Source organism: Puma concolor, chromosome D3, assembly GCF_028749965.1.
Source record: "Puma concolor isolate L17-30 chromosome D3, mPumCon1.1.hap2, whole genome shotgun sequence".
Lineage (NCBI taxonomy): Eukaryota > Metazoa > Chordata > Mammalia > Carnivora > Felidae > Puma > Puma concolor.
Window position 1 is genome coordinate 24,231,990 of NC_141678.1, and position 25,725 is coordinate 24,257,714.

The window sequence follows — 25,725 nt, forward strand, 5'->3', positions numbered from 1 at the left end:
AGTCTCCAGAAAAATTATATTTGTTTAGATTACCCACTTTTTTCTTATTGGACAAGTGGGAACAACTCTGTTTCAAGCATTATACATCCTAAATGGAAGCCAGGAATTATTTATGATGTTTAAAAAATTTTAACTTTGTTTCTATCATAGCCAAGCTTAAATGATATATAAAGATAAATGGGTTATAGTTATTAATGACAGAAAGCATAGTGCTTCATTACTGAAGTTTATAGCTTTATACATATTTTAACTTATATTATGCTCTTAGTAACATCATGTTTTTATAAGTATATATTTTTTCTGCTTTAAGGAAAATCATTGATACTTTAGAAATTAAAAAAATAATTAATGTTTATTTAATTTAGGAAGACCATTTTACAGTTCACAATTCAAAATCTGAATAGGTCTGGGGGCATCTGGGTGTCTTGGTTAGGTGTCTGACTCTTGATTTTGGCTCAGGTCATGATCTCACCGTTGGTTGCTAGGTTTGAGCCCCATGTCAGGCTCTGCACTGATAGTGCCAAACCTGCTTCCAATTCTGTCTCCCTCTCTCTGCCCCTCCTCCACTCGCATCTCTCTCTCGCCCTCTCCCTCCTTCCTTCCCTCCCTCTCTCTTTCTCAAAAATAAATAAACATTAAGACAAAATTTTGGGGGGGCACCTGGGTAGCTCAGTTGATTGGGCATTTGACTTCGACTCAGGTCATGTTCTCACAGTTTGTGGTTTCAAGCCCCGCATCGGGCTCTGTGCTGACAGCTCAGAGCCTGGAGCCTGCTTCAGATTCTGTCTCTTTCTTTCTCTGCCCCTTCTCCACTTGTGCTCTGTCTCTGTCTGTAAAAAAATAAATAAACGTTAAAAACTTAAAAAAAATTTTTTTTCTTTTGGGTCTCAGGCCCATTCCTCCCTTTCTCTCCATCATGGCTAGGTCAGACCATCCTCTTTAAACTTTTGCTCTCATCTTCTCACGCAAGGTCTTGCCTTCTGCTTCGCAGGGAAAATAAAGATCATCAGGTTTTAATTTCAGCTGTTTCCTGTCATCCCTGAACCCCTTGTAGTATAAACATGTACACATTCACACTTACTGGATTTCTGTGTTTCCATCTCAGAGGAACGGATTTTCCTGTTCTCATCTGAGGTTAATATCTCTTGTCTAGACTCTATTTCTCCCTATCTTCTCCAGAGCCTTGCTCATTAATTACTCTATCACTCTTTCCTATCTTTAATCTTTCCACAGATCTGTCCTGCATTTCTGCTTGACCTTCAAGAGAATGAAGTTTGGCCTGAAAAAGACTCTAGTTTTATAATCCCAGACCTACCAGAGTGTCCCTGAGCAAGTCAGTCCCTCTGAGGCTTCATTTTTCAATTTCTGTAAGAGGAGGTTTATTGCAGGTTTGAAGATTAAGCAAAGGAAATGGAGTAATCAATGTGAAGCTCCTTCTTTAAAATTCTGGCACACGAGAGGTTCTTCATGATGTTTGTTCCCTACTTCCTCTCTTTCTTCCTTCGAAGCCAGACTTCTTGAAAGAATGGTCTGAATTTGCAATCTCTGTTTCCACTGAAGTTTATAACCCCACTTCTCCACTCTAAATTCTCATTCTGAGATTACCAGAGACCTTGTAATTGCCAAATCCGATGAGTACTTTACAGACCTTCAGCATTTTCTTTCCCTTCCCAGCCTCTAAAATCATACTCCCAAAAAGCAGCCAGAAAACACTTTCTTTTTTTTTTTTTTTTAATTTTTTTTTCAACGTTTTTATTTATTTTTGGGACAGAGAGAGACAGAGCATGAACGGGGGAGGGGCAGAGAGAGAGGGAGACACAGAATCGGAAACAGGCTCCAGGCTCTGAGCCATCAGCCCAGAGCCCGACGCGGGGCTCGAACTCACGGACCGCGAGATCGTGACCTGGCTGAAGTCGGACGCTTAACCGACTGCGCCACCCAGGCGCCCCCAGAAAACACTTTCTAAAACGTTAAGTCCAACCTTTGAGTAACTCTCCCATCATCTACAGGATAAAATAAATGATTTCCGGTAGGAAAAGAAGTACTCTTGCTCTAGATTTGTGCTTTCTCTGGTAGGTTACTAGTCATATGCAGCTATTTAAATTTATATTTAGTTGCAGTTGAATAAAATATAAGAAGTCAGTTCCTCAGTCACACTAGCCACATTTCATGTGTTCAGTAGCCACATATGATTCATAGCTACCACAGGCAGCTCAGATACAGAATATTCTCATTATCACATAAAGTTCTTTTGGACAGTTCTCATCTAAATTCAGAATTTTTTTTGAGAAAGGGAGACAGATTGGCATTATACCAGACCTGGTGAGGTTGGCCAAGAGGTGATGATGCTCGAGAGCTCATATTGTTAACCTGCAGAGTCAGGGTTCTCAGGGAGAAGCTGGAGCTGCCTTGAAATGAGGAGTACTTTATTTTTTTAAGAATGTTTTTATTCATTTACTTTGAGAGAGATAGAAACAGAGAGAGCATGTACATGACTGGAGGAGGGGGAAGGAGATAGAGAATCCCAAGCAGGCTCCGTGCCACCAATGCAGAGCCCAGTGCAGAGCTTGAACCAGCAAACCGTGAGATCATGACCTGAGCCGAAATCAAGTCAGACGCCCAACTGACTGAACCATGCAGGCGCCCCTGAGGACTACTTTAAAAGATCCGCAGGAGTGATTATGGTGTCAGGAGGGACAGGAGCTTCTGTCATTCTATTGATATCAATAACTTCTGTCATTATATTGAACTACGAGGAATAAAAAGAATCTCATTGATTAAATGATACTTTTTTGCATCAGGTTGAGCATTTATCTCAAAAAAAGTACTTTTATTATTATAAGAAAATAATAAGTTGATTGAGAAATAGTTTCTTGGGATTTTAACCTTTTGGTAAATGTTACCTTAGACCTGATATTAATCTGTCTCCTTTTTTGGCTTATAGGAAAATTTTGCAAGTATAAATGCTTTTGCCAAGCTGAAAGAGATAATTTTGCTCTTATATTCTGTAAATCGTCATCACTAGTCTTTAGATTTATTTTCTGTTCAGCTTATAGTTAAGAATGCTGTGACTGTTTTACTCCCATCTGTGTAAGTTATTAGTGCTGTGATGTTTTTAAGCTCCTGGATATTAATGTTTTAAGTTCCCAAACTTCTACAAGACAGGGTCCATACTGTAGGAGGCAGCTGTAAAATGCAGATGCTGACAAGCAGAAAAACAAAGAGATTTTCACAAGGAATTGTGGGTATTTAATGTAACTCTTTAGTTCACAGTTCAGTAAAACCATGTTGTTTCCATAGTACTACATTGTGTATTAACCTCCTGCCTTACTGCACAGCCAATTTTAAGAAAGAAAGATGTGTTACATTTGTCATCCGCTTCCTATCCTGCATTTGAACATTGGATCCTCAGAAAGCAGGCATTCTACTGTCCCAGCACAATGTAATCTACTTAAAGTAATTTGTCCACATTTATATCTTTTACTCACGAGGAAACTTCAATTTGTATTTTGTCGTGCTTGTGAAAGTGAAAACGAATCACAGGTTATAAGTGAAGCTGACTTTTTATTTACACTTGCTCCATTTCCTCATAAAGTTCTTTTAAAAAATGATGTTGTAAGATGAGAATACTGCAGTGCTGCAGAGGAAGAAAGGGAGAAGTGGTTGTACTGTGAGGGTGGATAAAGGGGCAGGCATTGAGATCACTAGGCAACAGGCTGTGAGAAATGTAGCATTTCTCATTTGTGTTGTCATGTAACTATGGAAGAACTACCATAGCGCCTAACCTGGTATTTCTTTTTAATCAAGTCCAGCTGTTGGTCATGTGACCACACTCCTTCCTTTGGGTATTTAGGGTGTGTTTTCTCCTTTCTTACGGTATCTTACACGGCTACTTACGTATCACCTGGAATGTACTCATGTGCTCTAGGAGCCCCTGTTAAACTTGTCTTTACTTACACTGATTCTTTATGAATCACAAGTAAAATGCTCACCCCAAGTTGCATATAAAAACTTCAGAACAAAGAATGTGACTTGACCACATAAGTATTCTTTTAAATTTTTTTTCTTTTTTTCTTTTTTTTTTTTTTTTTATGAATAGAGCTCTTGTTTTTAATTTGATGAGCAGGGAACTTTCCAACTCCAACCCTCTCTTTACAATCTGTCTTTAATTTGTAAAAAAGATGCATTCCAATTTTTTAGACATAAAACTTTAATGGACTTTTTTGGATTTGCTAGTTCTCTAGTCATGATGGGTTATCCTGAAATTCAACATATACCATTTCATGGATTTCAATCTCCTTTTCTCATTTGCACATTTACTACTCTGATATTAAAAAATAATTAGATGTCATCTCACCTTAGTCCTTCTTAAATAATACACAGTTGCAACTGTTAGACTGATTTTATAGAATGTTGTTACCAACCGGGTATTCCCTGAAAGAAATATGGAGCATTTTCAACATCTTGGATCATTTGGCCCATTTTATTTATCCTCTGTGAGACATAATCTGTGTGTATTTTTAAAGCTGCTTGGTGTTTAACCATGGAACTTTTTTATCATAGCTTCTTGGTGGCACTAAGAAGCATTTTCCCCTTTGTTTTCTGGGATCTTCTTCTCCCCATCACTCCTTAATGTTATAGCAAATATTTTTTTTTTTTTTTAATTTTTTTTCAACGTTTTTTTATTTATTTTTGGGACAGAGAGAAACAGAGCATGAACGGGGGAGGGGCAGAGAGAGAGAGGGAGATACAGCATCGGAAACGGGCTCCAAGCTCCGAGCCATCAGCCCAGAGCCTGACGCGGGGCTCGAACTCACGGACCGCGAGATCGTGACCTGGCTGAAGTCGGACGCTTAACCGACTGCGCCACCCAGGCGCCCCTATAGCAAATATTTTTAAGACAGTCTAAGTCTCAATACTAGATGAGCTTGGTCATCAACCACCCATTCTTAGCTGAGAAAAATAGATGGTAATTATAGGCATGAATATTTGCTTATAATAATAATAATATAATAATAATAATAATAATAATAATAATAATATTGCTTTGTTTAAAAAAAAATGAACCAGATATTATTTTGAGATAAAAACACCGTGTTTGCCAAAACATTCTAAATAAGACACTCTTTCAAATACACTTGACTCTCTTTTAGGCCTTATCTCAGGTACTTGAGATGCCACATACATCAGTGTGTTGTTTATGATACATGATCTACTAATAAGATCATGCCAGGTAACATGGATACATAGGAAAATAACTATGTGGCAAAAGGAAGAAATGTTCTTGTGGTGATATCTATAGATAAAATCACTGAATTCTGTTTGTTAGTGGCATCTTGCTCTCCCTTGTTGAAATTTCAGATTGTATGCATGTGTCTGATAATTACTCATGATTGTTAGTTTCTTTAAATACTTTTTTTAGACCTTTCTCCATGAAATCACAACATACTACATATTTATTGTGTGGAATTTCCTGATATTACTTAATTTGCTAGCAGATTGCTATTTTGTGACATTCTAAGATATATCAGTTATCTCAAGGATGATGTAAAACTATTAAAGTAAAACTTACTATTTATTTAACATAAATATATTTTTAAAAATTATTTTTAAGGAAGAGCGCTATTGCAAAATCAAACAATGATAGTATGAGAATATTTGGTCTAAACAAATACTAATTTTCACTAGTCCTAGAAGATATACAGTTGACCCTTGAACAACACAGAGGTTAGGGGCACTGACCCCCCCCCCCGCCCAGTGCAGTTGAAAATTCCATATAACTTTTCACTCCCCAAAGAGTTAACTACTAATAATCTACTGTCGACTGGAAGCTATACTGATAACATAAACAGTTAATTAACATATATTTTGTTTGCTATTTGTAGTATATACTGTATTCTTACAATAAACTAGAGAAAAGAAAATGTTACTAAGAAAATGTAAGTATTTACAGTACTGTATTATATTTACTGGAAGAAATATGCGTATAAGTGGACTCATGCAGTTCAAAACCATGTTGTTCAGGAATCAACTATGGTTTGAAACCCCTGGGATTTTAGCTTCCTGAGACAGCCTTTGTAAAACCCAACGAGCCAGTTCTTTTCTCCCAAAATATCATATTTTATAGATTACTTTAGGAATTAATACTAGATTTATCAAAGAAAAGCAGGTAAAAATAATTTTGATTCTATATTCAGTGTGAAGAATATTTTATTCTACATCTTATATAGTGTTTAGCATTACTGGTGTTTGGTAAATATTTTTTTAGTAAATGCTTAGTTAAACCTAGCCATGTTTGAAATTTGTGTAAAAATGGCATTAGTTCTAAGGAGATGGGTGAATTCAAGGGACTCCTGAATATATTGAACATGTCATAAAGGGAATCTCTGTAGAGAGATAAAGAGATAGAGTAGTCTCCCTTTATCCACAGGGATACATTCCAAGACTCCCAGTAGATGCCTAAAACTGTGGATAGTAACAAACTTTATACATATTTTTTTCCTGTACATACATACATACCTATGATAAAGTTTCACTTATAAAATTGGTGCAGTAAGAGATTACCAATAACTAATAATAAAATAAAACAATTATAATAATATACTGCAATAAAAGTCTTATGAATGTGGTCTCTGTCAAAATATCTTAGTGTACTCTTTTTTTTTTTTGTGATGATATGAGATGATAAATGCCTATGTGATGAGATGAAACGAGGTGAATGATGTAGGCATTGTGACTTATCATTAGGCTGCTGTGGACCTTCTGATGATGTGTTGGAAGGAATATTATTTGCTTCTGGACTGCAGTTGACTGCGGACAACTGAAATAGTGGAAAGTGAAACCGAGGATATGGCTTTGTGGTGCAAGATGGCCACAGTTTGTTAAAGAACATATTGGTAGTTATTTGGTGGGGGTGAGGGACAGGGAAATGAATGAAGGTGGCCAAAAGGTACAAACTTCCAGTTATAAGAACTAAGTTCTGGAAATTTAATGCACAGCATGGTGACTGCTGTATGGTATATTTGAAGGTTGCCAAGAAAGTAGATCTTTAAAGTTCTATTTACGAGAAAAAGCAATGTTAACTGTGAGGTGATGGGTATTAACTTATTGTGATAATCATTTTGCAATATATACATATCTCAAATCATTATATACCTTAAACCTATATAATGTTATATGTCAACTATATCTCAATAAAGCTGGTGGAAAAAGTAGAAACATTTCACTGAGGAAAAAAAATAAAAAAGATGGCATGGTTCTTAACAAGATTTGGAGAAGAATCACATTAAAAGACATAGCACTGTAATGAGAAAATTAGGAAGGTACACTTACCCTTCCAACCTATATAATTACCTATTATTTGGTGGAGTAGGAGTATTAAGTCAAAAACTACCTACCGGCTGGACAGAGTATCTATTCCCTGTGTTTTCTTATTAACCTATGTGTAGCCTTATTGCTTTTTGTCATACAGTACATTGAAATTATCTGTTTGCCTAGTATATATTTTAAAGAAATAACATGAAATACAAAGATAATTCAAAAAAATAATGAAAAACCGAAGACAACCCGAAAGCCCTATATTAGGTAGATGGTCATATAAATTTCAGTTTATCTATTTGAGGCAATGTGCTATGTTGGCCTGTCATCAGGCTGGTAGCCAATTGGCCACAACAGTTCCCAGATATGAGAACCTCCAGAGAGTGAAGAAGAGCTCTCTCTTCCTGTTTCTCCTTTAGGAGTGTTCACATCTTTCCCAGAAGTTCCCAGCTGACTTCCCTTTCTTTCTCATAGCCTCGAATTGGGTTTCATGTCCAGGCATTGGCAAGGGTGATAGGATTTATGGTGACGAGGATTCAGTGACAATTACTGGTACAAGATGTTCAAAGTGGTTCTATTTTTGTAGTGGGAATAATAGAAGTATTTTGTTACCTCATTTTTACTTTGAGATTATAAGGTTTAAATACTGAAAAAATATTGCTTTAATAATCAGGATAAAATAGATATTAATTAAAATATTTTTCTGTTTGTATATCTTTGTCCTCAGGCCATTCGAGGGCAGGGCTGTGGGCTATGACTTCTTTGTCATGGTATCCCCAGTGCTTAATCCATGCCTGGTGCATAATAAGTTCTCAGTAGTTGCTGAACTGAGTCAAGTATTTAATTAAAGTTAAAAAGAAACAAGCAATAAAGTAAAATTTTATTACTTTTAGGTACAGTTAATATTATGAACTACACTGTATTTAAATGCTAATATGTGAAATAATTAATGAAAAAGTTACTCACAATAGGCTCACATTAATGCAATGCATTTTTCTCAATTTTTAATGTTCCTCTTTTTTTATAGGATTAATTTTTCTTTACTTTTTGTGAAATATTACATAACTATACAAAAAATGTGTATGTGTACCTTTAAAAATAATTATAATGTGAACAGTTCTATAACTACCTCCAAAAAGAAATAGAACATTACCAGTAACTGGGGCGCCTGGGTGGCTCAGTCGGTTGGGCATCTGGCTTCAGCTTGGGTCGTGATCTCGCGGTTTGCCAAGTTCCAGCCGTGCATTGGGCTCTGTGCTGGTGGCTCAGAGCTTGGGGCTGCTTCAGATTCTGTGTTTCCCTCTCTCTCTGTCCCTCCCCTGCTCATGCTCATGCTCTGTCTCTCTCTCAGAAATAAATAAACATTAAAAAAAACAAAACAAAACCAACATTACCAGTACCTTACATACTGCCTTACCTTACATGCTGCTTCCTGCGTATCTCACTCTCCCAATATGGTAAACAGTGTTCTGGTTTTTATGATAAATCATTCTCTTAATACAATACCTAGAGTTTTTTGTTCTTGAAATTTTTTATAAATAGAATGATCTTTTAAGTATTCTTCTGTGACCTATTTCTTTAGGTCATTGCCATGTTTTCATATTCATCAATTTTGATGAATATAGTCAATGCTTGTTCATTTTTACCTCTTTATAGAATTCCATTGGCATAAACACACTACAATTTATTTATGTATTTCACTATTCGTATTTCCAAGTTTTCCCTATTATGAACATTCTGAATATTGCTATGAACAATTCTTTGTAAGAGAGTTCCTCTTACAGTTAAATTGCTGGGTTGCAGAGCATACATATTTTCACCTTTAATACATAATGCAAAATTGGTGTTCAAAGTTTTGTTCCAATGTACCCTGCCACCAGCAGGATAAATTTGAGAGTTCTTATTGCTCCATATTCTTGCCAATACTTGGCTAACACAGTTTAAATTGTTTGCCAATTGGATAAGTTGTAATGCACTTTTAACTACTTAAGTAACTAAAACTTATGGCTGATTCTTGATTTGAAAGCATAGTAAATTAATCTCTAATTTCTAAACATGTTCTTAAAAAGAATGTATCTTTTCTGAATTATTGTAAATTCTGAATTCGTGGTATCTAAATTGCTAAGGGAATGTAATAGAGAATTTGCATAGTTTCATGTTAAATTCATTTATCCAGATTATTTCCTTCAATTAGAATGGATATGCAGGGCTCTAGTTATGATACAGAAATTTGAGTCAGGTAGAAGAAGTGGTGCCAGAGATTTACTCTGCATAGTTTTATTTTGCTTAATCTGGCTAATGTCCAAAATTGCATGTAGCCTCATATACTTTGCTTTGGGTAATAAGCATAAACATATTTTTATGAGCATAGACCTATTCAGGACATACGCTTTCCTCAAATGTTCATGCATATCATAATTTTGTATGTTGAACTTTATTTTATTTTAAAGTTTGTTATTTTCAGAAAGAGTGAGTGAGTAAGCGTGAGCAGGCGAGGGGCAGAGTGAAAAGTTGAGAGAATCCCAAACAGGCTCTGCGCTGACATTGGACACCACCCAGGGGCCCCATGTATGTTGTACTTGAAAGATCAAATTAAGAGTAGTCTAAATCTTACCTATGTAGACAGGAAAAAAAGGGCCAGCTTTAAAATTTCCTGATTAGTTTTTTAAATTTAATTTTAATTTTTATCAAAGTTATGTACCTTTTTTATTTATTTTACTTAGTTTTTAAAGTTTATTTATTTTTGAGAGAGAGTGAAAGAGTGTGCGAGCAGGAGAGGGGCAGAGTGAGAGGGAGAGAGAGAATCGTAAGCAGGCTCCATGCTGTCAGCACAGAACCCCACGTGAGGCTCAAATTCATGAACCGTGAGATCATGACCTGAGCTGAAATCTAGAGTCTGACGCTTCACTGACTGAGCGACTCAGATGCCCCCATATAACTCTTTTAAAGGCCTGAGGAACTCCTATGCTCCCCTGCAATATCTTGCCGCTCCTTACCCTCCCTCAACCATCTAGCTTCCTTCTCTTTAAAGGCAACAAAGTTCAACTCTTAGCAGTTTGTTTTGTCATTTACCTCCTGTATGCTTTTGCTTTTACCTTTTGTTTTTTTAAAGAGGAGGAGAGTGTACATGTAGGGGAGGGGCAGAGTGAGAGGGAGAGAGAGAATCTCAAGCAGGCTCTACACCCACTGTGGAGCCCTACATGGGGCTCCAAGAGTCTGACGCTTAACCGACTGAGCCACCCAGAGCCCCTACCTTTTCTTTTCTTTTTGCTTGCAGTTAATATATATAACATAAAATTTACTATTTTAACCATTTTTAAGTGTACAATTTAGTGGCATTAAGTACATTCTCATTGCCACACAGCCATCACCACTTTTGCTGTGAATTCTTAATTTTAAGGTATTATCTATTGTCCCACATGAAAGATGAGGATTCAACTCTTTTTTCCCCCTCTCTCACTTATATACACACTTCCTATACTCTCATTCTCCCAGTGTAATTATATCCAAAATTTGTGTGGATTAGAATTGATTATTTGTATTGGTATTACTCTGAACAGGTAATTCACAGCTGAATTATTTGGCATGCTGTGATTACTTTTCCTTAGAAAACTTTCTCTTGAGTCATTGATAATTGTCCCCCAGTTTTTCTGTGTATGTATTACTTATCCATTACCAAACTACCCCCTAATTCTCTAAATGTCTTCTCATTGCATTTAGACACACTGAGTGTTCCATCAACGTCCTCTTCTGGAGGATGGCTCTGCTGACTGGTTTTGGTTAGGACCGGTTGCTCTTTCCCCGAATGTGCAGTTGTCATTTTTTGGATCTCCCTTCTCCATCCGCCTGAAAATTCCCTTTGCTTGAGTTAAATATGGAATTGATTCCACATCTTCTTCACTTGTCATTCATTCCCTCCTTTTGGTGGTATACTTCGGTCAGTAGCTTCCTGAGAATGAGCGGATGGGAGGTAGGTTGGCTGAGACACTGCAGGTTTGAAGAATACCTGTTTCTTTTGACTTACACTTGATATTTTGACTGCTTATAGAATTCTAGGTTAGAAGTTATTTTTCCTCAGGTTTTGCTTGTCGTTTGCCTGGGTTGCCGTTCCACCAGACTTTCTCAATCTGAAGACCTTCTGAATCCTTCTTTGTGTCAAACCTGTTTATTCCATATGGAAGTTTTAAAGCATTTTCTTTTTAATCATAGTATTATGAAATTTCTTTTTTTTTTTTTAATTTGAGAGAGAGAGAGAGAGAGAGTGCATGTGAATGAGGGAGAGGGGCAGAGAGGCAGGGAGAATCTTAAGCAGGCTCTCGACTCAGCATGGAGCCTGACATGGGGCTTGATCCCACAACCCTGGCATCATGACCTGAGCCGAAAACAGGAGTCAGCTGCCTAACCAACTGAGCCACGCAGGGGTCCCCATATTATGAAATTTTTTGGTGATATTTTTTATTTGAAGAATACTAGTTTGGGTCTATATAATTTGATAATCTCTTTTAATTTGGAAATTTATGTCATCAATTCTGTTTTCTTTATTATTGATTTACACCTTTAACATCTTGTTACATTTTCTTTCTGGCACTTCTCTTTTACAGATGTTGTAATTCCTAGACTCTCTAGTTTTACTATCTTTTTTGTGATTTTTGTCTTTTTGTTCTGCTTTGTAGGATATTTTCTGTTTTATCTTTTAATTCTTATGCTGAGATTTTTGTTTCTGTTATCTTATTTCTAATTTCTAAGAACTTTTCCTTTGCTTTTTTTTTTTTTTAACTACCTTGCCTTGTTTCATGGAGTAGTGTCTTACCTGAGGATGTTTATGATAGTAATTTTGAATTTTGATTTGTTTTTACAAAATGGAAACAAAAGAAAAGGAAATGAAAAAAGGAAAATGAAATAAAAATTACTAAACATTGTTAGCAAGTTTGAAAATTTTGCATCTTACTCAAAGAAAATATAGCTTCTTTATTTTTTGTAATGATCCTAATCTTCCTTACAAGCCTCTCACCCAGTTGGGTAGTATTAGGCAAGGGAACACAGCGTTACACAGCTTGAACTTGGTCATTAATGTCACTTTCATTAGCTAATTCAGCTTCTCTTAGGTATATGCTCAGTCTTTCAGATTATTCCCACTGCTTGCCCCTGCTGTACATCAAGATGCTGTTTAAGTGCTATGGGGGTGGGTTCAGGTGATTTTCTGAAGGTGGTAGAGAGTATCTTGAAATTCTGTACTGGTCATTGGTCTTCATTGGTATCCATTGTGGGTTGCTTCTCTAATCTTGTCTTGGACTTACTTGATTGCTTAGATCCTTTGGGATTGATACTTCCAGAGCTTATGAAGCTTCTGGATCCTCTTTATATATGTAGGTCATAGGAGTCAGGAGTGTTGCCTCAAGCTCATTTATTTGCTTCTTTCCTCTGCTAAGATTCTGTTGTTCCTCCTTCCAGACCATATTGCCCCAGGAGCATCCTGCATGATGGTCTTTTCTCAGGGCTTCATGTGGGGAGCTAGGCAAAAGCCTTGTGCTATATTCGATTTTTCCCTTGTTTACATACTAGGCATAGAAGGGGTGGGCTTTCTCTTTCCTCCTAACATTTGGAAGGTCCTTTATTTCATTGCTGTTTCTTTTCTGAAGTGTAGTATGTGTCCTACCCCCTTGACTGGAGCTACAATGGCAGGTATAGGGAGAGAAATTTGCCAGTAAGGGAGAATCCAAAAATATCATCCCAATTATATTAATTAATCATTTCATTATATATCAGGAAAAATTTTGTCATCTCCTTTTTTTTTTTTATTTTTAAAAAAAAAAATTTTTTTTTTCAACGTTTATTTATTTTTGGGACAGAGAGAGACAGAGCATGAACGGGCGAGGGGCAGAGAGAGAGGGAGACACAGAATCGGAAACAGGCTCCAGGCTCTGAGCCATCAGCCCAGAGCCCGACGCGGGGCTCGAACTCACGGACCGCGAGATCGTGACCTGGCTGAAGTCGGACGCTTAACCGACTGCGCCACCCAGGCGCCCCTTGTCATCTCCTTTTAACATGATTTCAGCACTACTGAACTTTTTCCATCTGTAATAGTAAATATACTTTTCCAACTCTGAATCAGTCATTCTCAGTCATGATTTGTGAGATGTAGTCTCAAAACCGAATTTGAAATTAGTAAGCAGTTAGTAAGAGCTATTTTTATATTCTTATGGCATTTCCAGAAGTTGGCTGGGATGTGCAGATTCCATTTTAGCTGCTTTTCATTTGGAAACTCTTGGATCAGATCCAGTTCTTTGAAGGATGGATTATGTGAATATATGTGTTTTAAGAATATATCAAAATGTGTAATCAAGGAATTCCTTTTGATAGTGTTACTAGCCACTCCAAGCACCATATCTTATTAAATTCAACCAGGTATCCTAAAATGTCCTTTTTGGTACATTTGGAGCAATTTAATTTTTTGTGGATATTTTGGTAAATTAAAATTGTTCTTAATTTTCTTTTTTCTAGAGACAGAGCATAGGCCTGTATTACCCAGATATATTGTTTCTCTTGTCTTCCCAGCTGAAGTGAGTGATAGTTGTTCTCTGCTGTGGATTGTTAAATTGTCAGCCTGGAGAACTGTACTATATATGGATGATCCTCGCTGAATGTAGCAGGGATTTTCACCTTTGGTGGAGATGGGTCATATTTCTCTTTTGAGAGCCTAATGAAGGCTATTGATCACTTCCCTTCCTGTACCTTCACCCCAAAATAGTACGTCAACACATTTGTTTCCACTTTAGTGTTTTGCATTGGAATAAATATAATTTGTAGACCAGTGAGTGGTTCTCAAGATTGATAGCAGAGGTGGGGCAAGGTGAGATGAGCACAGGGAGAGAGGGATCAGAATGATTTGAAATATTTTGAAGTTTATATATGTTCTCTTATTTTCTTTGAAGTATTCTCATATTCCTTGAAGTATGACTAGCTCTTTGAAAATTCACTGCTAGAGTGAGCCACTTTATGCATTGTGTAGTGTTGTTCAGATATTTAGAGTGTTGGGTGGAAAACGTATGGAGAGACTATCTCAGACAAAAATGAAACAATTGTGTGTAAAGCATTATGGTAATATTTTAATGTAAAAACTAAAAACTTAGTGGTTACTTCCTTAAAAAATTAAAGTAAAACCAAATTTGGCAAATAAAAGAATTAAGTCTGAATAGACCATTAAATCTATTTTGTGGAGTACTCCTTGAAGTGGCATCTTGTAAGTTCTTTGACATTAATTTGGTTTCAGCTTTAGAGAGGTCCCTGGCTGGCTCAGTTGGTAGGGCATGTGACTCTGGATCACAGGGTTGTGAGTTCAAGCCCCACATTGGGCATGGAGCTTACTGAATAAATGAGTGAATGGATGAATGAATAAAAATAAAGACACTGCATCTGATTTCAACCTTAGAGTTTAAAAAAATTATTTCAAAAATTTTACACTTAAAGGAGGTGAAATTGACATTAAATAGAAGTAACCATTTTAAAGTAAACCATTCAGTGGGATTTAGTACATTTGAAATATTGTGCATCCACCACCTGTCTTTAGTTTTTCCAAAACATTTTCATCACCCCAAAAGGAAACTCCATACTTCGTAAGCAGTTGTTCCCCATATCTCCCTCCCCTTACCCCCTGCCAGCCACCAGTGTGCATCCTGATGGTGGATTTACCTATTATGTAAATTTCACATAGCTAGAATCATACAATATGTGATCTTTTGTGTGTGGTTTCTTTCACTTAGCATAATGTGTTTGAGATTCATCTACTTTGTAGTATTTATCAGTACCACATTCCTTTTTATTCCTGGATACTATTTCATTGTGTATATATATTATAATTTGTTTATCCATTGACAGACTTTTGGGCTAGTTACACCTTTTGCTTATTGTGAATATTGGTGCTATGAACTTGTGTGTACATGCATTTGTTTGAGTGCTGTTTTCACTTTTTTTTTTTAAAGTAAGCTCTGTGCCCAACGTGGGGCTTGAACTGACAACCCCGAGATCAAGATCGCATGCTCCACTGACTGAGCCAGTCAGGTGTCCCTGTTTTCACTTTTTTAAGAATATATATCTAGATGTGGAATTGCTGGGTAAAAGAAGAAAATTATCATTTCCTTTTACACTTAACACTTTTATACTACCCCTGACACCAAATGTGTGGATTCTTCACCACAAGCAATTTTCTTATTCTCTGTGGACACCAACTGGATCTCTTACAGTTTAATTCAGTTCTGACCCTAACTACCTGGAGTTGACATAGATTCCACAGTTAAGGGTTCAGTCCATGAGACTGCTCCCCCACTTCAGATATTAATTCCAAGTCCTAGGTTGTCACTTGAACTTCTGACCAAATGGCTATAAATTGGGGATTCTCACAAACCCCTCTTGGGTTTGTTAATTTGCTGGAACAGCTCACGGAACTCAGGAAAGTGCTTTACATACTGGTACTCATTTATTATAAAGGATACAACTCAGGAACAGCCAAATGGAAAAGCATAGGGCAAAGTTTGTGGGAAGGGACGTGGAGCTTCCATGGCCTTTCTGAGCATGCCACTCTCCCAGCACCTCAATGTGTTTACCAACCCAGAAGCTCTCTGAACCCCTTCAGTTAAGGTTTTTTATGGAGGTTCAATTATGTAGACATGATGGATTAAGACATTGGCCATTGGTGATTGAAGTAAGTCTTCAGCCCTTCTAGTCTCAGAAGTTGGGGGTGGAGCTGAAAGTTCCAACCTTCTAATCACATGGTTGGTTCCTGTGGCAAGCTATCCCCATCCTCCAAGAGCTACCTCATTAGCACAAATTCAGATATAGATGAAAGGGGCTTATTATGAATAACAAAAGTCTCTCCTTCTGTCACTCAGGAAATTCCAAGAGTGCTAGGACCTCTATGCCAGGCACTGGGGATGAGGACCAAATATGTATTCCTTATATCACAACATCACATGGGTCACGTAGTAATCCTACATGTAACTTTTAGAGAAACTGCCAAACTGTTTTCCACAGCCGTTCCACTATTTTACATTCCTACTAGCAGTTTATAAGGGCTCCAATTTCCCTACAACCTCACTTGTTATCTCCATTTTTTACAATTATAGCTATCCTAGTGAATGTAAATTGGTACCTCCTTGTGGTTTTCATTTGGATTTCCCTAGTGACTCATGATGTTGAGCATCTTTTCATGTGCTTATTGGTCATTTGTATATCTTCTTTGCATTAATCTTTGGTTTTGATGGTAAGAATTGTTAAACACCTTGATTTACAAAGGTGTTTATAGTAGTTGCAAAGCACATCATTTCAACTCATAATTTCTTTGACAGGAATTACTTGCCTCATATCAAAGAATCCCAGAAATTTTCAAGACTTGATTTCTATATATGTTATATTGTTTTCTCTGCCCTTTAGCATGGTCACAGCATTATTGACAGTGTCATTGGTAAGAAATGGATAACAAATATACATGTCCCATTTAAGGTCTTTGAGCAAAAGAATTCTTTTAAAATATTTCTATAGATTTCTATTTTTCTTTGATTGACTCTTTTTGTTCATTAATAGGTGTTCTTTTTTTTTTTTTTAGAGAGAGCAAGTGGGGGAGAGGGGAAGCAGGAGGGGGGAGAGAGAGAGAGAGAGGAGAGAGAGAGAGAGAGAGAGAGAGAGAGAGAGAGAGAGAGAATGAGAATGAATCTTAAGCAAGCTCCATGCTCAGTGCAGAGCCCGATGCAGGTCTCAATCCCATGCCCTGGGATCATGACCTGAGCCGAAATCAAGAGTCAGACATGCAACCAACTGAGCTACCCGGTACTCCAGTATGTATTCATTTTATTTTTATTATTGAAATCTAGTTGACATATAATGTTATATTAGTTTCTTTTCTTGAAACACCTTAACAGCCTTCCTCTGATGGAGTGATTGGCTTTAATGTCAGAGGACTTCTTTTGGGCTTTTGATAATCTTTGACACTAAGCTTGGTGTGCTGGTTGGTCAACTATTGTTTCTCAAGCTCCAAACCTACCTTTTTATACACTGTGATCTTGGGGATGGGACTCTGCAAACTACTTTTTTTTTTTTTTTCTTTTTTGCCAGCTGCTCTCTTCTTCTAGTGCAAAGTGCTAGCAGGAGACTGGAAGTCAGGAAGTAGGAGAATTTATATGCTTATTCTCGTTTGCTTGCATTTTTCAGTGTCACTCTAACAATGATATTTACCCTGGCAGTGGCAATTGGTTTGAGTCTCTAGTTTTTACACCATCCTTGAAACCAACTTTATCTTGCCCTTTCAGAGATAAGTCTTCAAAATTAAATCTTCATGACAGTGTCCCTCAAACTCATCTTTACATGTCATAAATGTAAAATAACTTATTTTGCTCAAACACATATATTTTTACGATGTCTATAATGAAGATACAAATACAAAGTAGTTGTTCCTATGTCTGTCTTCTATGAAGTCATTTTTAATTAACTTCAATAAATGTGGCTTATTCTCTTCTGCACATATTACGTGATTCATTTTCCATTACAAGTTTTTTGCCTTTATTTATTTATGAATGAGAGAGTGAGCACATGAGCGGGGGAGAAGGCAGAGGGAGAGACAGAGAATCTTAAGCAGATTCTATGCTCAGCACAGAGCCTGATGTGGGGCTTGATCCCACAACCGTGGGATTGAGACCTGAGCTGAAATCAAGAGTTAATACACTCAAGTGACTGAGCCACCCAAGTGTCCTGCCTCATTATTTATTTTTACTAAAAGTACTTAATTACCATGCTTACTCAGTATTTTAAAGGTGGTCTAAGCATCTATTTCACCTTTTTGTGTGAGTGTACATTTTAATGATTCATTCTGGCATTCCATAAATTATTGAGCATCCCGTATGTGCCAGATATTCTGTTCGATATTAGAAATATAATGATATACAATTCAGACATGCTCTCAAGGAATACTTTATTTTGACAGGGCATATAACTGTTGAGTAATTACAAAGCTAATACTTCCTGATAGGGAAAAAACAGGATAGTATAAGAGCACACGGCAGAGATTAAGCATGGTTCACCTAGTTGGGTGATTCAGGGACAGCATCCTAAAGTGATATTAAGTCTCATTTAAGATGAGACTTAAACAATGATTAGAGGTTAGCTGGATGTGAGAGAGAGAGAGAGGATATGGAAGAGCATTCCAGGTTCAGCATTGAGAGAGTGGTTCCAGTTGAGACAGGACTGTATCATAGTGGGTTTTATAATTTATGTTAAACAGATTGGAGTTTACCTGAAAGCCAGTGGGAAACCATTGAGGGTTTTTTCCTAGCAGAGGAATAACATTATATTCATTAATTACATAGAGCATGTCAGATGCTATTCTAAGCCTGGGGATACAGAGGTAACATGGCAAAGTTCCTGCCTCCTGGAATTTGCATTCTGTTGCAGGCAACAGATGGACAAACAAATATACAGTATAATTTCAGAATCATCTTGATAAATGCTATAGAAGAAACAAAGTAAGGTAAGGAGATAGAAAATGAAGGAGAGGAAGTAATTTTAGGTGGAGTGATCAGGGAAGTTCACCCTGAGGAGATCATCCAAGAAGATTTCTCTGAGTAGACATTTGAGCAGAGACCTGAATGAAGTAAGAAAGTGAGTCCTATGAAGATCTGTGGAAAGACTTCCAGGAAGAGAAAACAGATTGTGAAAAGTATCTGGGTTGGAATGAGCTTCATATGTTGGAGGAATTACAAGAAGTTTATGAATGAGAAGACAGGTATGGAATGAGGTCAGAGAGATAGGTACAGCCCGAGTCCTTGCTTAATAGGACCCTGTAAGCCATAATAAGAAGTTGGGTTATCTTTTAAATGTGAATGAAAGCAATTGCAAAGTTTTGAGGGGAGCAATGTGACTTAAGTTTTGTAAAGATCACTGTGGCTTCTCATAGAGGATAGAGTATAAAGGGGTGAGGTTAGAAGCAGGAAGTTCAGTTAGGAGGCTTGTTGCCACCATCTAGGAAGAAGATAATGATGACTTGGACCAGGGTATTAGCTGTTGAAGTGGTGAGAATAGTTGAATTTAGGATATATTTGGCAGATACAGTCAATAGGATTTGCTGAAGATTTTGAATGTGGATTGTAAGAGAAAGAGAGGATGACTGTTAGATCCTTGACCTGTAACTGAGTGAGTGCTGAAGCTACTTCTGAGATGGGAAAGATTGAAGGAAAAGTAGACTTTTTTTGGAAGGGAGTAGTATAAAACCCAGAGTATTTTTAAAAATTCTGTTTAAATTTGAGATTCCTCTTAGGTATCCAAGTGGCGATGACAAGTAGGTATTTTGGCCCATGGGAGAGAATCAGTGCTCAGGCTGTAAATTTGGTGTTCATTAGCACATAGATGGTAATTGAAGTTATAATAAAACTCGATGAGATCCTTAGAAATATAAATACACACACACACACACACACACACACACATACATACATACATACATACACACATACAGAAGAGAGAAGACCCCTATGGCACTTTGACATTTAAGATTTGGGAAGAGGTGGACAGATGAGCAAAGGAGCCTGAGGAAGAGCAGCCAATGTAGTAAGAGAAAAAACTGGAGAATATGATATCCTGGAAGTTAAGTGAAAGAGGGACTGATCTATTATGTCAAATACTGAGATATGTTCTGAAGAAAGGCCACTTTTATATAGTATGGATGGTGGATTACAGAAAGGCAACATTAGAATTGGGGAAATAAAATGTTGTTGCAGCTACACAGAAGAGAATTGACAAATAGTGCCTTATGCTGGGACATTGGCAATAGGGATGGAGAGTTGTAGGCAAATTCAGGAGGCAGAATAAACAGACTTGATAGTTGGGTATGGGGTGAGTGTTATGGGTTTTAGGTATAATATTTGAAAAGGTTGAACTTTCAAAACTAAAGTATTTAGGGGCACCTGGCTGTCTCAGTTGGCAGAGCATGTGATCCTTGATCTTACAGGTTGTGATTTGAGCCCCATGTTGGTTGTAGAGATTACTTAAAAAAAAACTTGGGGTGCCTGGGTGGCTCAGTCAGTTAAGCGTCTGACTTGGGCTCAGGTCATGATCTCATGGTTTGTGGGTTCAAGCCCCACATCATACTCTGTGCTGACAGCTCAGAGCCTGGAGCCTGTTTCAGATTCTGTGTCTCCCCCTCTCTCTGTCCCTCCCCGACTTGTGTGTGCGTTCTCTCTCTCAAAAATAAATAAACATTTAAAAAATTAAAAAATAACTTTTAAAACACAAGTATTTAAGCAAGCAAACAAAAAGCTAAAGTTATTGCAGCTGGAGTATATTTTGATACATTAGAAGCTGAGGTTTTAGTATTATTTGAACTGGTCAATTACACAAGTTTGGCTAAATCAAACTACAGTTGGCCCTTGAACAGCATGGGTGTTGGGGCACTGACCTCCCCCCACCAACCCTGTGCAGTTGAAAATTCATGTATAATTTTTGACTCCCCCTCGCCCCCCAACTTAACTCTAATAGTCTACTGTTGACTGGAAGTCTTACTGACAACCTATGCAGTTGACTAACACATATTTTATATGTTATATGTATTATATACTATATTCTTACAATAAGGTAAGTTAGAGAAAATGTTATTAAGAAAATTATAAGGTAGAGAAAATACATTTATAGTACTATACAGTAGGGAAAAAAATTATGTATTAAGTGGACCCATGTGTTTCAAACATGTTTTGTTCAAGGGCAGCTGTATTTAATGACAATTTAACCAATATTTTGGATTCGGGCATATCAATTAACCTTTGCAGAAAAAGTATTCCTAAGCATGTTGATTAGGTAGAGATTGCTATAGGCATTATCAACTCATGTAAACCATTTTTTAAGCAATCAATTTTGAGCAGGCCCTCTACATAGCAACTCTTTTTAGGTTCACTATGCAGTTGGAAATAAAGAAACTGAAATTCCTCAGGGAATTCTGTTATTCAGTCTTGGCAGTATTTCTGACATGCTGTGTCCTCATTACATGTTAATGTCTACATTAATGACATCCACATTAATGAGGTGCTATATGATTAAAATACTGACATATTTTTGGGTTTTGGTGATAATCTACATCTTACTATGCAAATGAACTCTAAATGATGAATTGTTTATGATCAATATTAAAATGAATCCATGGTAGTTTCTCTGGAATTGTTTGTCTGGTAAAAGGTGAATGGATAAGGAAAGGACTTGAGAACTTTCACTTCTGAAAGAATACTAGATAAGTTAGGTTAAAGGGACCTTTCGCTGCAAGCTATTGAATAATGGGTTGCTGGACTTACAGAAATTAAGGGAAATGTGACATCTTTCAAATGCAAAGCAAAACAAAACAACAAAAACAACACCCCAACTAAAAACTGTCTGTGAACTGAAACAGGAACAGTAAATGATAAACGTACTTGAAATGTTAACTCTGCAAGTAAATGCCCATATCAGCACAGTGGTTAAGAGTCCAAGCTTTAGGCTGATGACAGAGTAAGAAAGCTGAATGTGAGATTCTAGCTTTAAGCCAAGTATCATAGAAGGGAGCTAAAATGAGATTGATAGAGCCCCATGGTTCCTGGCAGAAGCAAATATAAATTCTCTATGAAGGAAAAGATTCTTGAGTTGCCCCTGCCCCCCAGGATTCTCTCAAATTAAGATCAAGTACATATGAAGGTCATAATCAAAGATCACCAGCCATGCAAGGAGACAAGTTATTGTTCAGGAGTTTGCTGAAAATACAACAGATTTAGACCTCTGAGGACTTCAGATATTGGAAGGATCAGGTGTAGAATATTAAATAAAAATGCATAAAATATGTAAAGAAAAGCTTTATCAAATATGACTAGGAAAAAAACCAGTTAGAATATCTAGAAGTGAAAAATGTTGTTGGAATAAAAACTTCTTTGTGGCTTGGCTAAACAGCAAATTAGACACAGCTAAAGAGAGAACTAATGAACTGGAAGATGGATTTGAAGAAATCACAGAATGCAGCATGGAGGCAGAAAAATGGATTATATGATAGGTTAAGAGAAATGGAATAAAAAGGTATAATGTAGGTCTAATATCAGAATTCCAGAAAGTGAGACTAGAAAATACAGGAGAGACAATATTTGAAGAGTTATTGGGTGAGAATTTTCAAGAATTGTTGACTTGAATGTATAGTTATAGGAAACACAATATATACAAAGCAGAATAAATAAAATAAATTCATACCTAAACACATAGGAGGTAAAAACTATATCTCATAGGCAGCTTCCAAGATGGTCCACAATAATTCATTCCTTCTTTTATCATTCACACTCTTATGTAGTTCTCTCCCACACTTAACAGGGCTGACCTTCATAATAAATAGGATATTGTGCAAATGAAGAAGTATGACTTCTAAAGGCTAAGTCATGGAAGAAATTGTGGCTTCTACCTTGCCCATTCTTGGATCACTCATTCTGTATGAAGCCGGCCACCATATTGTGAAGACATTCAAGCAGCCCAGGGAAAGGCTCAAATGTCAAAAAGTTGAGGCCTCCTGCCAACAATTAGCATCAATTTTGGTCAAGCCTTCAGATGATTGTTTTTTAACTCGAAATTTCCAAGATTACTGTATATTGTATCAGATTTACATCGGTGAAGGGCAGGTTGTGAAATGTGAGTTAGAATGAATATTTTTACCATTTCCTTCCACTTAGGTAGCATAAATGTCCAGATATCCCTATATTTCACCAGTGGCTCAGGTAGCCATAACATTCTGTATTAGCAGATTATGGTTCTAATTGGCCAATAAAAATGTAGAACATCTGGTCTATTTTAAGTGAATGACTACTGAATACACCCAGGGTTGTCCTTTGAAATAACTCAAAATAACTTCATTGGGATTGTTCCACTAGTTTTTTATTTTTACTTTTTTAGTGCTGGGAGTGGTAGGTAAACTGTCAAGATTCATCAAATGCTTTGCTGAAGTGCAAGTCCATTAAATCATTCCAATGATGTTATTCTACAATAAAATAGAACTTATGGAACATGAATACCTTTTAATGTTTCATTCTTCTCTTTTTATAGTTTTATATAGAGCAAAATAATTTTAGAGACCATTTTTTATGTTAGCTTTGCCACCATGCAAAGGGGAAAGGTGAACTCCTGATAGAAGCAGGGCATGGAAGCTTGATTAATCATTAGCAATGTTGGTTACAGGGAAAAGTCGTTGCAGTTACAGCTGATTCCTGGACACTAAGTTATTTGAATAGATGTGTAGAAATCATGTGATTGATGAAATGACTAAAACCATCTTGTCTTTAAAAAATTATAGCTTGAGGGGCGCCTGGGTGGCGCAGTCGGTTAAGCGTCCGACTTCAGCCAGGTCACGATCTTGCGGTCCGTGAGTTCGAGCCCCGCGTCGGGCTCTGGGCTGATGGCTCAGAGCCTGGAGCCTGTTTCCGATTCTGTGTCTCCCTCTCTCTCTGCCCCTCCCCCGTTCATGCTCTGTCTCTCTCTGTCCCAAAAATAAATAAAAAACGTTGAAAATAAATTTAAAAAAAAAAAATAAAAAATTATAGCTTGAATAAGGAATAATGAAACCATGCTAATGTAGATAAACCTTACTGACATTTTACACTTTTCAGGGGAAATGAGATTTTAAGCTGCTTTGACTAAAATTTCAAAATGAATTATAGTCACAATTCTGGCATTATGACTCTCTGGCCCTAAGAAATTCTTTAAAAGAATTTACTGTCTGCTCCTGTAAAATGTCAATAATATCATTTACCTCATTTTTTTTTCAGGAATATAGTGAAGAGTCACTCTTTATAAATGGAAAAATGTTATCTGTTAAATTGTTGTAGCTCATCACTACAAAATATCATTTCACTGAACAACTATACAGAAGATGGTTATCCTTGATCTTAAGAATTTATCACAATTCTCAATGCACTAAAATTTTTGCGAAATTAAAGTGCAGACCTTATTTGTGAGAAGAAGTAACTTTAAAACTTCGGCTTATGAAATATAGAAATGTGGAGATTTGGTGTATGATATAATTATGTTGTGTTTTATAAAACTAGTGATCTCTGATCTTTAGATTGAGGAAAAAGGTTAAAGGCCATGATTTCTACGGTTATTTTTCTCTTCCTGTTAGCAAATAAAGCACAGTTTTTGTTTTACAGATTTGTCAGATGTAATAGGCATATAACATAGCTCTTCATTTGAACAGGTATCTGAACTATAAGATACAGTTGTGTATTTTTAGATTTAGTGATGTTCTTGTTCGTCACTAAACAGATATTTGGCAAATATTTGATGACTTATTAACATACTAGGCACTGTGATGAAGACAAAAGAATTAAGATACACTTGAAAATAAGAAGGGTAGACTCTAAATCCTTGGAGAATAGGGCTGTTTGTTTTTATTTTTGTCTTCCTGGTACCTAGCAGAGGGCCCAGCAACAGTAAACATTTACTGAAGGGTAGTTGAATGAATGGGAAGGACTTGGTGGTTGCCCTCAGGAAATTTAGAGCCCTCAGGTATCATAAGATGCAGAAAACCAGACTGAACAATAGACAATAATCAATAATTATGTGCTAAATAATTAGAATATAGAGGCATTACCATTTGGAGGAAACATTAAAACAATTTTCAAACATGATATTTGGAGTGCTAATTATCAGAATTTATAGTTGAAAGGTCAGTTGAAGTGTTCTTGAAGAAAGTGGGACTTAAATCTTAAAGAATTGTTAGGAATTGGGTGTGAATATGGGCAGCATTATAGGTGAGGAGAGCATCATGGCTGATAGGGAAATGAGAAAAGACGTTTATGGGCCTATAAAAAAATAACCTATTGGAAAACATTAAACTGTAATAAGGTGGTATTGGTAAGTGGTGTTTTGAGCAAAGAATTTAGATTCCGAATTGTAGTTTTGCCATTTACAGTCAAAACTGATCTGCTCTTAGCTATATCCGTCTGCCAGTAGCCTGCCTCACCCACAGCCTCTCAGCTAGTTGGTTAGATGGTTCCATAGAGGTATAGGCAGCAAGATATGGTACCGTTAGTATCAGTAAAGCTGCCCACTGTGAAAACTGGCGAACCAGCATCACTTCAAGATTTATGACTAATATTTCATGATGACTTAAAAAAATATAACTTTAAATGGTGTGGGATAGGCTGAGCTTGCCTGATTATTCAGAGGTTACCACTGTGGTATGATATCAGACTTTAAGGTCTCTTTGCTCACCACACACCCTATTTCCTCAACACCTTGAGGTGCCAGAATCAATTGATTATTTTTTTTGCCCACCAATAAAACACATATCTTTGGAGAAGGGACCATGCTCAGCTTACAGTGAATTTATTTTTCAGTCTTTTCCCAAGATTAGTATTTAATAGAAAGGTGGTAGAAAGA

The 25,725-nt window shown here is 36.8% G+C and overlaps 1 protein-coding gene and 1 non-coding gene across 4 annotated transcripts in view; both read left to right on the forward strand.

Moving 5' to 3' along the window:
• Positions 1-25,725, forward strand: part of TTC28 (tetratricopeptide repeat domain 28) — a 640,216-nt gene that overhangs the window by 77,611 nt on the left and 536,880 nt on the right. The window lies entirely within an intron of this gene.
• Positions 14,600-14,672, forward strand: TRNAQ-CUG (transfer RNA glutamine (anticodon CUG)). Its single transcript has one exon. It is a non-coding gene; the product is annotated as a tRNA-Gln (tRNA).